This window comes from Pempheris klunzingeri, chromosome 2, assembly GCF_042242105.1.
Source record: "Pempheris klunzingeri isolate RE-2024b chromosome 2, fPemKlu1.hap1, whole genome shotgun sequence".
Classification (NCBI taxonomy): Eukaryota; Metazoa; Chordata; class Actinopteri; order Acropomatiformes; family Pempheridae; genus Pempheris; species Pempheris klunzingeri.
In genome coordinates, this window is record NC_092013.1 from 3887156 (window position 1) to 3897505 (window position 10350).

The following is a 10350-nucleotide window of genomic DNA, read 5'->3' on the forward strand; positions in this document are numbered from 1 at the left end:
TGTGTGTGTGTGTGTGTTCACCAGAGAGGCTGCCGATCATCTCCCACCTCCTCTGCTCACTGTGAAGAGCCCCAAAGCGAGTGATGCTGCTCTCTCTTTCCCCCGTTTCCCCTCAGTGGACTCTGATCCACTTGGACGAGGCGAGAACAAGTTTGCGGCTTTGTGGAGCCGACCAGCTGACCAATGACAGGGAGGAGGGAGGAGCTGAGGGGGACCGAGGAAGGGATTGAGAAGAGGGAAGGAGGGATTTTATGTAACGGAGTGGAAAATACCAAGGAGAGACAGACACATGCCTTTGTTATTTTTGTCTCCTTACTCCTCCCTCCCTCCCCCTTCTCCCTCTCTGTCTCCTGTTCCCTGCCTCCCCTTTTTTTCTGCAGATTTAAACCTCCTGTCTTCTCATCTCACCTTCAGGGTCAAGTCATGTCAACAAATGTTTCATTAACAGACAGCAAATGTCCCTTTAACTCTCGTATTGGGATTTTAATAATGATTAGAATAGAATTGATGCTGTTGAACAATTTAAAGGATTTTTCAGGCTTCGTCTTGGCAAAGAACATTTTGTTCTTTTCTACAGAAGAATGACTAACATCACCACAGAAAGTAGAAAAATAGATTCTCTATTCAAACATTAACAGCAACCCAAAAAAGTAGTCATTTTTAAAAAGATCAATTGGTTTTACATCAGAGCTCAAACTATTACTGGTTAATTGATCAGTCTGGTGACAGAAAGTTAGTCTGCAGCTACGCATTTTATAAGCAAAATTGTATAAACAAGTGAGGATTTGCAGCTTTTCTCTGTCTTATTATTATAAATGATACATCTTTGGGTTTCAGACTGACGATGAAGAAAAACAAGATATTTACAGCTTCAGCTCTGGGAAACTGTGATGGGCAATGTTTCTCCATCATCTGACATTTCAAACAATTGATAAATGAGTTGATCAAATAATCAGTAGATTTGTCTATAACGTCTATAATGTATATAAAACTTTCTTATATCTGAGTCAATCCTTCGTGTCAGATCATTGGTTTAAACAGCCTAAAGTTGGAGCTGCACTGGTGTCCTAGAGTTTAACTTCACTAACCATGAACCACAACATCGCCAGTTCAAGTCTGACCTTTGTTTCATGTCACTCTCCATCCCTCCGTCATCCCTCATCTCCTGTCATTGACTCTCCATTAAAGGTGTGCAGGATCACTTCCACTACTCACAAAAAGTTAGGGATATTCGACTTTCAGGTGAAATTCATGGAAAATGTAAAAAGTGAATGCTACAGTGATATTATATCATGAAAGTAGGGCATTTAAGTGGAAGCATGCACTGGTGATTTCTTCATTTTAAACAATTTATTGAAAGAAAATCTAACAACAGTGGTAGGTAAACCACAACAAAACATTTTCAGTGTCTCAATAAATTGGGATGTGGCCAAAGGACGTCCACTCCTCTCCTTTCTGTGACTCTTCCAGTCTCTGTATCACTGTTCCAACCTCCTGATGACACTCTGTGACCCTCTAAGCTCAGTGAACACCTCCGTCTGAGGACTTCCTGTTTGAAGCCTCCAGTGTTGAGGTGCTGCTGATCAACTGTTAGGTGTCGTCTTGGTCTCATGATGTCAGAATGTGAACAGCAGGATGAGGAGGACTGTTTAAATACCAATTCTAACTGAAGCAGGAAATGTATTGGTGGATTCATGGATCAAACCTGTTGTGAATGTTGCTGTTAAGCTTCTTGTTAGAGAACAGCAGCTGGTGCAGAAAGTACTGAGACACTGAACAGTTGGACATGTGCATTCAAAGGTTTAGAGAAGGTCACATTAAGTTCACCTGGAAAGGTTAGAATGCATTTTAGGTTCATCCTGAAATTTCACCTGAAAGCCGAACATCCCTAACTTCTTGTGAGTAGTGTGTCTGTGAATCAGAGTCAGTAAAGAACAACTTCTGACAATCTGTGTCACCATCTAGTGGACAACAGCTGACACTACCAGTCCTCTAAACTGGACCTGCTGATGAATCAATATTTGCATGCAGAGGCTTCAGAAAGCAGCATTACATCATCGCCTTTTTTCAAAACAGTGTGTCTGCATTTTAGAGACACTTTAAAAAAAAAAAAAAAAAGGTGTTTTGCTTCGGTTGCAGGCAGGAAAAGCTGCCCGGTGTGAGTCATAGCAAGAATCTGTCGGTGAGAATCAGCACAAGTGGGCCAAGCTTGTTGATCATCCACAATAACTTTGGGCAACAGAAAATGTTTAATTTGTCTTTAGAGGGATTTCAGTTATCTTTATAGAATATTTGACCAAAAACATGGCACATAGTTGACAACGCACAACAGATCTTCATGTGCTTATGTCTGCAAGTGCACAGGCACGGAAACTTTCACTACTGAAACTGACACTTGGTGCCTGTGCCAAGCTGAAAAGTGAAACTTCAAATACCGGCTTTAATGTAGCAGTTGGGAAGTGGTGGGAGTGACTGGCGATTTACATCAATAAAAAAACTCTTTGTAAATGTCAGCGGTTCTGGTGGTTTAGTCTGAATGTGCTCGTTGTGGCGAAGACTGCCATGCAGCATTTTACCATGCCGTGAACTTTGATGTGTGTGTGCGTGCGTGTGTGTGTGTGTGTGTGTACACCAGAGAGACAGAGAGAAAACAAAGAGGTAGATACAGGGAGAGTGGGCAGAGGAAGCATGGTGTGACTCAAAGTGAGAAATCCTCTTCACCTCAAACTAAATTCTGCGTGGGCTTTCTCATGACTGGGGGTTCACCTGCTGTGGCCCTGCAGAATCAATAGCTGAGAGACCTGTGCTGCTGTGCTGCTGTGCTGCTGAGGCTGCCATGAAGCAAAAACTAAGTCCTCTTTCTTATGTTTTAAAATGAGATGAAAGGTGGAAGCAAGAAAGCGAGCGAGAACAAAGTGAAGAAAAAATATATATAGAGAGAGAAGAGCAGGCAGGCAGCAGGATGTGGGTGAGAGTGAGGGGGACATTGTTTATGTTGTCTGCACAACCATGAAAAGCCTCCTTTTTTCTGCAGAAGATTGGCTTTAGTACTTAATGTTGACCTTTGAACACTTTGCTCAAAAGCAATTACTGGCGGTTTGAAAACATTCATTTGGTTTGTCATCTTCGCTCTTTCCGGATGAAACATCATTTGTCCGCGTCTTCACACCGAGGTGACAAAAGTAGGAAGTGCAGGAACAGCAGGGAGAGTTAACAACAAGAAAGGGCTGTTTGCTATCAGATGGCAGATGTGATGGCAAGATTGCTGTTCTGCCATCCTGTTTTTTTTTTTTTTATTTCAGTGCTTGTGTGTGTCCAGGCTAATCTAAAGCAACGGTTTCCCGCCTTCACTACACCGGGCAGAGCGCCAAAGCCATCAGGCAGTCACACGCCTACCATCAGCTGAGGAGTTGCACAGCAGTCTCATTTCTAATTATACACCCAACAAGAGAGAGCCACGGAGGGAGGGAGGGAGGGAGGGAGGGAGAGAGGGAGAGAGTGGAATATGGAGAGAGGAAGAGGAGTGTTATTACAAATGGAAGAGAGGCTGAGAGTGCTACTCGGCAGCAAACACAGGGTGAACAAGTTCAGTTGTGAGAGATTGAAAGAGAGAGAGAGAGAGAGAGAAAGTAAGAGAGGATGAGGGAGAGACATCAAATCCGTCTGCGAAAGGTTAACAGGACTGACTGACTAAGTAGAGTGGGAGTGTAAAATGTAAAAGCGAGTAGGAGGGAAGAGAGAAAGGAAGAGGAGAAGAGAAAAGGGGGAGAGCGTGTCTGATAGACAGTCTGTTGAGCGCGTCTGGATGCTTCTGATCCACTCTGCTCTGTTTGTGCCTCTTCACCTGCAGCCTCTGGGAGGACAGCACGAGCCAGACAGGTGTGTGTGAGTGTGTGTGAGTGTGTGTGTGAGAACATGGAGCGACATGCTTCGTGAAGATGGACGCACAGAGAGACGGATGGACGGACGGATGGAGGAGCACGTAAGTAAACCGCCAACATGAATCTTCAGTGTAAAACCAGCTTGATTTATGTGGCATCTTCCTGCGTTTGACTCCACCAGGAGATCCAGCTGTGATACGTGCATCTGTCTAACTCTGGGTGCGTGTTTGAGGAACTATTTGTGGTCTGTGGGTTTCAGCACCAGAGTTTAAATTTGGTTGTGTTGCACTACAGCTCCATAGATAGAAACATCAAGCGGACTACATGCAATATTGTTAGTCCTGATATGCAAATTATGACTATCATGATGACAGACACTGCTGTGTGTACGTTTCATTTACGTAGATTAGAGAGCTGCAGTGAAGTGATCGCCTCATAAGGTTGTTCAGCCTGTAAGACGTGACAGCGTCGGCCTGTTTGGGTCAAGATCCGATCGTACCTGAGTCACTGTGAGTGAGTGGCCCACACGTCCAAGCCGATTTGAATGAATTTCCATTTAGACTGCAGGCATTTAGCTGACAAATACTTATCTATTTTATGGTCTAATGCTGAGTGCTTGCACAGGAATGTCAGTGTGAGGGTGTTGTCTGATCCCACACACACACACACACTCACACATTATTAGAGAAACAGCTCATATCAGAGACATGCCTGTCAGGCGAGTGAAAGAGGTCCATTGAGCCTTGGTGCTCGGTTATGATGGTGACATAATGCAGGGCATTTAGATGAGCTTTGCATTGATGGGCTGTAAAGGTTCTGTGCTGCTCTCTACCTCCCTGCATCACTTTATGTAAAGAATGTGTCTGCAGAGTCTTTGAATAGGTAAGAAACTGTGTGTGTGTGTGTGTGTGGTGCTTATATTTAGCCTCTTCCAGTGAGCTGACTCACTTCTGTGCGTGCATACCAGAAGGATGATGGGGTTTTAAACACACTTTGCTGTGTTTCGAGTGGAAAATTACACCATGAAAACCTGACTGAAAGATAACATTAAAGCAGCAGTCTGTAACTTTTGTTTGTGCATGCTCTCCACTCAGTCAAGCTCCAAATCTGCAGCAGCGACCTGTGCAAACACAACGGCTGAGAGAAATCCAGCAGCGATGAAGAAACAAGTTACTTCAGCTCTGTGGAACATAGTTTGTGCTTCGGTGTCACTCACGGGACGCACAGGAGGCGGAGGTGCCGTGAAAACGCTGTAATATGTTGATTGTCTGGCAAGCAGCATCCTGGCTGTTCACACCAGAGGCACGTTTGTCAGCGCCTGTCAACAAGCGAGTCTGCTCTCCTCTGGTCCTTTATAGTCATACCCAGAGCTGATCTTTATCTGTAACCTCAATAATGTGCATTCACAACGTAAAGCAGCGCCTCACCACCACCTTTCTGTCTCTGTGTGTGTGTCGTCTCCATCGCCTTAGGTTCAAACAATTAAAAAAATAATCATAAAAATCACAAACAGCTGTGTTACTAGACTATTTCTAATTAATATAGCTGATGGGCTTTTGAAATTTCATCATGTGTGGGGGGGAAGAATCTGGGAAACTCCAGGAGAACAGTGGGTCGTGTCCACAGCCCAGAGCTTCTGCGAGCAGCTCTTGCAGCTGTGGTCCTGCAGCGTTACTGCTGTGTGATGCCGTGGAGGCCGTTGCATCTCCAGGTAGCCTGTTCAGCCTCCAGTGTGTGCACAACGGCCTCCTCTGCTCTCCCCTCCTCTCTGGTGAAGAGGGAGGGGAGGGAACGGGGAATTAAGTTGTACTGTTTCCACTCACTTCTCAGACCCGTCATCCTTTTACTTTGCATTATTCTCACTCGTTCCTCCACCGACCACACTGTGCAGTACTTTGTTACCATAGTAACTTTTTTTTTTTTTTTTTTTTCAATGGAGTTGGTAGACGTCTATCAAACTACAGCCCATCAATCTAGCAAGTGGTGGTTTGAAAGCCTTTATTTGAAAGTGATGGTGAAGTTATTGTTGATGTGCCAAGGGGATATTTACAGGCAATGATCACACCAGGTGGCTCATTCAGAGGGGAGGAGAAAAGTTCTGTCACTCATCGGGAACATTGTGACGGCAGAAAAAAACAGAGTCTAAACACAGAAGCAAATGATTTTCTCCTGCTGGATGTCTTGATGTTTTGTTTGCGAGGATATTAAGTGCACAAATATTTGTTTCTCCTTCTTTTCAGATCGTGAACACCTCGGACCCGACCAGCTACAAAGAGACACTGGAGACTGTGGCACGTGATCACAACACCTCCTCGGCTTCTGCAGGAGGGCATGCAGTGCCAGCGTGAGTGACAGGCAGCGTGAGCTAATGAGCTTCACACCGAACCCAGGTCTAGTCCCAGACAGGGGCAGCCTCCCGCTCAAAAAGAGGGACCAATGGCCGAGCTCATCGCCGCCACCACCGCCACCGCCGCAGCAGCAGCAGTGTGATGCTGCAACATTTAAGGCGCCCTACCCATACAAGAGCCACAGTGAGTTTAAGACCATACCCAAACGGGTTCCTGCACTGTACCAGCCCTGGATGCAGACTCACACCTCCACCAGGTCCAAACCTCACCTCCTCTCTGCATTCAGGGAGCATCAGGGCTGGGCGGAGTGGAGAGACTTCAACCCCCTGCACGCCGCATGGGACTATTCTCTCCACTATCAGCACCGTGGACACCTGTCCGGCACGCCGTCACTCCACCCGTGCCCTCCACACCACCCCTCCAGATTCAGCCCCGTCTCCACTGAGGGTTTCCGGGGTGTGGGTGGAGGGTACGCCTGGGAGCAGCTCAGGACATTAAGGGACAAGAGCTCATACACAGAGAGGCAGAGCAACGGACGGAGTAAAGGGCCGTATGTGAGGAGAAGAGACAGAAAAGCTGAGTACTTACCCAGGGTTGAGAAAACAAGTCCTCCATCGCTGAGCACATGCCTACCTCACTCTCCACACGAGGACTTCACACAGCAATATGACCTGTTGTACAAATCAACAAAGGCTGTCAAACATCCCATTTCTAGACATTCCTTCGTAAGAGTTTCCCCTGACAAGAACTCAAGCAGCACACACACCTCCACGAAGGAGGACGCACCGAGATCCTCTGCTCTCGCCTCTTCTGTGCAGTCCTCTCCCCCCTCCTCCTCCTCCTCCTCCTCCTCCTCCTCCAACAGCTTTCCCTGGCTGCTCCCTCACTTCGTGGCAGGCTCTCTCATCGAGCTCAGAGACGGGCGGCTGAGGAGGGTGGAACACCTGCAGACAGAGGACTTCCTGCTGGGATCACTGGCCTGTCCAGACCTGCGTCTGAGCTGCTGCACGGTGCAGAGCATCTCCCCTTCGGCCTCCTCGTCCTCCATCTCACGTCTCATCATCCTGCTGCACGACCAGCAGTCACAGGTGAGGGGAACATCACTCTGTGGTATTCAACACTCACAACTAGCTGGCAGTATTCTGATTACGTAGCACATCCACCAAAGGATTCATTCAGGTCATATGGGGTTAAGATACATAGCACAAGTGCTTAAATCCTCCAAATTCTAATGACAAAATGCCTTTCAGGACATGTTAAAGGCTGGTGATGTTACAACATACAATGAGAATCCCCCAAAAAACAACTATTGTCTGTGTAGCAGTGCTTGTTGTTCTGTGGCATGGAGCTCCACTGTATTGAAAATAAATGGTGCTGTAGAGATACAAGCACACAAAGTTTGTGTTAATCCGCAGCTGAAAATAGTCCCCAACAAATGTGCCACTTACTTCTGTTTGAGTAACGGTTGCTAGAAGCTGCAGTGCCCAGGTGTTTTAGGGAAATATTTAGCCTTTTTAAAGACTGAAAATGGAAATGAAAGTGCTCGGGACTGACTGCTACACACAGGGTGGGCGAGGAGTAGAGTAGGAACAGACACTCATGGTTGATTTTGGTTTTGGTCTCTTTATGATAGTCCAACCTTTATATTCTACACCTGCTACTTGTAAAACTATAACATTTCTGACATTTGAGCCTCCTGTTTTAGCATTTAATGATAGTGGCAGGCAAGTTAATGTGTTGCTTTCACTTGGATCGTTTGATTTTTCTCCAAACAGAAACTACTATCATCAGGCAGGTAGGTTGCTCCGAAATTAAAGGTCTTGTGATGTGTGATCTCTGATCAGTCACATTATGAGCAAATCACAACTTCAAGGTTCCTGATACGAGACAGAAAGTTTGACAGGATCTATAATTACATACCAATTAATTACTGTGGTGGGATATTATGGTGGCATGGCAAAGTTTGGCATGTGTTTAAGAAACTCTTAGTTAGGGGTGTCGCTTTTAACCGTGCAGACAGCTGATCAGCACAAACTTGCATTTATGAAATCTCTACGTTTATTTAAAAAAAAAAAAAAACTTTGTGGTGTCAAACAAGTCAGCAGCAGTCATTAAGCTCATCAAACATTATTACACTGCTGTTTGACATGAATCAGTAGACTCTCTGAACTGGAACAACACCGCTCCCTGGTGAACAATAATGTCAGCTGCATTTCTGTGTCTAACGTTGCAGTGTGTTTGTAACACCCCCCTCAGGAGCTGGTGGATGTCTACGTGGAGTACCCGTTCTTTGTGCGTGGGCGGGGCTGGTCCTCCTGCAGCCCTCAGAGGACTGCCCATCTCTGTGGCCTGCAGTGTCGCCAGCTCAGCGTGGGGGACGTCTGCCTGGCCCTCACCCCCGTCTCAGCCCCCCAGCCAGCACCGCCCGACGCCCAGGAGCCGAAATCCTCACCCAGGAGGTCTGAGGGAGGGTGCGAGTCCCCGAAGGCACCACAACCACAGGTTCCCCCGGGGCCAGAGAAGCCAGCAGGGGGGCAGGGGAGGGAGGCAGAGGTGGCCCGGAGGAGACACTATTCAGCCCCTGAGCTGAGAGCTCCAGGGACAAACTGCATGTAGTGCAGCTCACCTCCTGTTTTATGGACAGGAAGGGTTAGGGTTAGGCTCTGCTGTGTTCAGCCTATATTTGCTGTCTTTCTACCTCCTGAATCATATTTCTGTGCTTGACTATTCTAAATGTATCTAAGGAGTGAAAGCTGAAGAGGAACGATAAGATTAAGTCTCAGTGTCAGTCGGGGATCGAACACCGACTGTGTGAGTTGAGTTGAAACATTACAGATGTGGATCCAGGTGAGAGAGCTCGCCTGTTTCCTACGTTATTGTGGGAAAGTGGAGAACCAAAGTGTGCGTTTGTGTTGCCACAGGCGGCTGCTTCATTGACAGTGAATTTGTAAACGAGGGTGTCTGGGTTTAAAGTGAGTGTTCGTATTATTTCTAGCATTACGTCGTTATTTCTATTTCTAGTTCTGACTGAATCAGCCCACATTCCTTGAAAAGCACAGAAAAATACTCTCTCAGGTCCTTCACTGCTGATCATATCATTCAACATTAGTCTCTCTTCCACCTAATATTACTTCTTTATGATCATAAACAATAGATTTCATTCCAAATTACCGCACATCTTTAATGCCAGTCAACAATCAACACCACTTTTGATTGTAGTAGGATTCAGTTTTACGCTTCTACCTCTATTTTCTATTTATGGTGACAGATGCATATAATCTGTGTTTTTAACGGTGTGCACAGTTGTAATATGCTGGAAGCTCTCAGCTTCTCAGTCGATGTCAGTTTGAGAGCCTTTGTTTGCCTGCTTGTTACAGCATATAGCCGCTTTGCTTTTGTACTGATGCTCCGTTTAAACGCCTGTCTCATTGTTAAAGAGTGGAGGTGCCAGTGCTGTCCAAAATACTGTAAAAGCCCAATCTGTGAGCCACGTGTCCGCACCGCAGTGTCATTTCCTCCTGACTTTAAATTTGGACAAACAATTGAACTGTACTGCACACACAGATTAGGTTTTTAACTTGTGAAACAGTTTTCTCACTGCTAAATAAATATGTCACGTGTAAGATTTTCTGCATATTTTTTTAGACAGCATTCCAAAACCCAATAATCTCACTCACAAAATATTAATTTCCTGGCTGAAGGTGCTTTGAATGCCACTGCAAGGAGGATTAATGAGGCTGAATGAGGTAAAAACACACACCTGCTTCTTATTTTATAGCTTCCATTTATTCGCCTACTTGAATATGACAAAATAAAATTATAGTTTCCCTTTGCCCACCTGCAGCTCTGGTCTGACACCAGAAGGCGGCGGCGTGCGCCCCGGGTGTCCGTCTCATGAAGATGAATCGCTGTGTGCCTTTCACGGGCCTGGTGATATATGTCTGCACCAGGGAGCTGAGCCCATCAGACGGGCCCTTCAGTCCCGCACTCTGTTCTTTAACAGTCTTCACTGAGCTCCTCTACATCAGCAGCGCACGCACAGATGTCTTACACCTGACCCGCACCAAACGGCCTCCTGAACAACCAGTTCAATGCCTGAGAAGTTTGGTGGAGAATAAGTC